The 3,560-nt window shown below is 47.1% G+C and overlaps 1 non-coding gene and 1 pseudogene across 1 annotated transcript; both read right to left on the bottom strand.

The window, feature by feature from the left end:
• Positions 1-584: 584 nt before the first annotated feature.
• LOC149152381 (25S ribosomal RNA) lies at positions 585-2,768 on the bottom strand (annotated as a pseudogene).
• A 247-nt stretch (positions 2,769-3,015) lies between these two features.
• LOC149152380 (5.8S ribosomal RNA) lies at positions 3,016-3,169 on the bottom strand. Its single transcript, XR_016263984.1, has one exon. It is a non-coding gene; the product is annotated as a 5.8S ribosomal RNA (ribosomal RNA).
• Between the last annotated feature and the right edge of the window lie 391 nt (positions 3,170-3,560).

Raw genomic sequence — 3,560 nt, 5'->3', positions numbered from 1 at the left:
CTCCTCTTTAAAAGCAATCACCCAATAGCTCTAACTGTAAACCAACAACACCTCCTTACTTGCACAAAATTCCAACCTCCCTAGACCTCATAGAAGAGCTCTATATATAGGGTAAATGGAGAAAGGATGAGTCAGCTTGAGACTGACATGAAGCTGCCTTGTGTCCTCTCTCTCTTCAGTTAAACTTCAGTTCTTGAGTCCACTTGGAGATCCTTGCTTCCACATGGAGATCAAGTACCTCTTACTCATCATAGGGCGAATTTGCTGATCCAAGTGTCTTTTGGAAGCTTCCTGGGCATCTGACACCTTGCATAATGACTGTGCCACTTGGCCAATCTCGCCCAGCACAGGTAGCCTTCAGCTCTTTTGACATTCAGCGCAAGTACAGAGTGGGACAGTTGACATTCAGTGCAGATGCTTAGTGGAGCAGTTGACATGAACTTAAAATTGCTTGTTTTGAGTGTTTTTCAGGTGGAGAACTGATAGGAAGTGCTGTGGTTTGTGACCTTGTTCTTCTAGGGGTAAGAACAACATGTTTAGGGACTTTGGATCCCTATAATTATCGACATTTCATGCTCCATGCTACGAGGCACAAAAATGTCTATAACACCCTTGGCTGTGGTTTTGCTAGATAGTAGATAGGGAGAGTGGGAATCTTGTTAATGCATTCATGTGTGTCATTAATTAGATGATGAGGAATTTGGCTACCTTAAGAGAGTCATAGTTACTTCCGTCGTTTACCCGCGCTTAGTTTAATTTCTTCAATTTGAAATTCAAAGAACTGGGTAGAAATCACATTGCATCAGCATCCGCAGGGACCATCGCAATGCTTTGTTTTAATTAAACAGTGGGATTCCCCTTGTCCATACCAGTTCTAAGTCGATTGTTTGACGCCTAGGGAAAAGCCCCCGGCAGTGGGCATTCTACGCCCGTAGCCCAATCAGCATGCGACTGCCCACCCTCCCCATGAGAGTACTTGGTCCTCCATATTTTCAAGGGCCACTGATGGTGCACTGGACACTGCAAGACGTGCGGTGCTCTTCTAGCTACTAGACCTTATCTCCGGGTGAACTGATTCCACAGTGGGAAAGTTGTTAAAAAGAAAAGATAACTCTTCCTGGGCCCCCCGACAATGTCTCCGGATTTCCTAACGTTGCCGCCTACCGCCATGTCCCGGTTTGGGAATATTAACCCAATTCCATTTCGATGCTCATGCAGAGTGCACCCTTGATACAAGGCTTCCCCATCTCTTAGGATAGACTAACCCATGTCCAAGTGCTGTTCACATGGAACCTTTCCCCACTTTAGTCTTCAAAGTTCTCATTTTAATATTTACTACTACCACCAAGATCTGCACCGGGGGCCAATCCACCCAAGCTCACGCTCGAGGTTTCTCAATGACCCCCATGTCCTCCTACTCATCGTAGCCAGGAAATTTCTCTTATGGTCGAGTATAGGTTTCACGCTTCAGCGCCATCCATTTTCGGGGCTAGTTAATTTGGCAAGTGCGTTGTAACACACTCCTTAGCGGATTTTGACTTTCATGACCATCGTCCTGCTATCTTAATCAACCAACACCCTTTGTGGGATCTAGGTTAGCATGAAATTCGGCACTATAACTCAACTTTCGGTTCATCCCGCATCGCCAGTTCTTCTTACCAAAAATGGCCCACTTGGAGCTCTCGATTCCACGGTGCAGCTCAATGGAACAGTCACGCCCTCTTACCTTTTTAAATTTTGAGAATAGGTCGAGGGCATTACGCCCCTGATGCCTCTAATCATTTGCTTTACCTGATAAAACTCTCGTGTGTGCTCCAGCTATCTTGAGGGAAACTTCGGAGGAAACCAGCTACTAGATGGTTCAATTAGTCTTTCACCCCTATACCCAAGTTAGATGAATGATTTTCACGTCTGTATCGCTACGAGCCTCCACCAAAGTTTCCTCTAGCTTTGCCTTGCTCAAGCATAGTTCACCATCTTTTAGGTCCCAATAGGTGTGCTCGCACTTGAACCCTTCGCATAAGCTTAAGGTCGGTCGATGATGCACCCCCCCAGAGAGGGGATCTCATCTGTCAGCTTCCTTGCACCTCGCAGGTTTTCAAACCCGCCAACTCGCACACATGTTAGACTCCTTGGTCCATGTTTCAAGACGGGTCGAATGGAAAGCCCGCTAACCAACGCCACGAGTGCACAGGTGCACATAGCCCACCACAAGGGCATATGCTTCATTCCTCGACCATTCCAACAACAAACTGATAGGCATTAATCCACCCGCACTTGTGATGATGCAACAGCTCGTGTTGGTTTTCACCTCAAGTTGAGTGGCGAACCAGCCTGAGCCGTTCCACATTTGACTGAGACGCATCGACAGCCTCCATCCACTTCCCTCCCGGCAATTTTAAGCACTCTTTAACTCTCTTTTCAAATTCCTTTTCATCTTTCCCTCGCAGTACTAGTTCGCTATTGGTATCTCGCCTATATTTAGCCTTGGACGGAATTTACCACCTAATTAGGGCTGCATTCCCAAACAACCTGACTCACCGAAAACGCCTCGTGATGCAGCAGGGTCCCGACCCGACGGGGCTCTCACCAGGTCTACCGCTGAGGATGCTTCTACAGACTACAATTTAGGTGACGCTGCCACCCGATTTTCACGGTGGGCTCTTCCTGGTTCGCTCACTGCTACTAGGGGAATCCTTGTAAGTTTCTTTTCCTCTGCTTAATTATATGCTTAAACTCAGCGGGTGTTCTCGCCTGAGATGAGGTCACAAAATTGGAGCTAAATCCACCCTACCTGATGGGAGGAGAAGAGAGAGCAAAGCAAGTTTGAGCGATGCCACACAAAGCCTACATTAGCTAACACCGACTGCCCATCCAAGGGGACAAGATCACCGCTCGCCGATGGATGCCACGAAACATCGCTCGAGGTATTTCAATCAAAAACACCGCATTGGGCATGGACGACCAGTTCTGTTGCTCCCTAAAATATTGCAGGGAGCGTGTTTGGATGGGATGTGATGCCCAGATAGACGTGCCCTCGACCGAGGCCTCGGGCACAAATTACGTTCAAAAACTCGATGATTCACAGGATTCTGCAATTCACACTAAGTATTACATTTCACTACGTTCTTCATCATAACAAGAGACGAGATATCTATTGGCGAGAGTCTTTTCCACATATTACCAAAAAATCCGCCACAACACTGAATAGGGTCACCCCCCCCATAACAAATGTAAGGCTAAGGGCCAAAAGGAGGAAAGGAAGAAAAACACATGAAATAAAGAGAAACAAAGGTGTCTACCCCCCTCACAGGAGGAGGCTCAAACAGAGAACAATATCCCTGAGCCCCATGCCCTCGCAAAAAGGGTGGAAATGCATGGAATAGCAATCGAGAACGACTAGGGTGGCCACCCCAGGAGCTCACACTATGTTTCGTCCTTCCCAAACACCAATCCACAACAATCCTACCTTTCCTCCATAAAGCTAGGGGCCAAAAGAAAGAATGGAAGAAAACAACATGAAAGAAAGGGATATCAACCATGGCTACCAGCTCACAAGG

The sequence above is a fragment of the Pinus tabuliformis genome, chromosome 9, assembly GCF_031772625.1.
Source record: "Pinus tabuliformis cultivar Carrire ecotype Pingquan chromosome 9, CPIR1, whole genome shotgun sequence".
In the NCBI taxonomy this organism is placed as follows: Eukaryota; Viridiplantae; Streptophyta; class Pinopsida; order Pinales; family Pinaceae; genus Pinus; species Pinus tabuliformis.
This window is presented reverse-complemented; position numbering and strand designations above follow the sequence as displayed.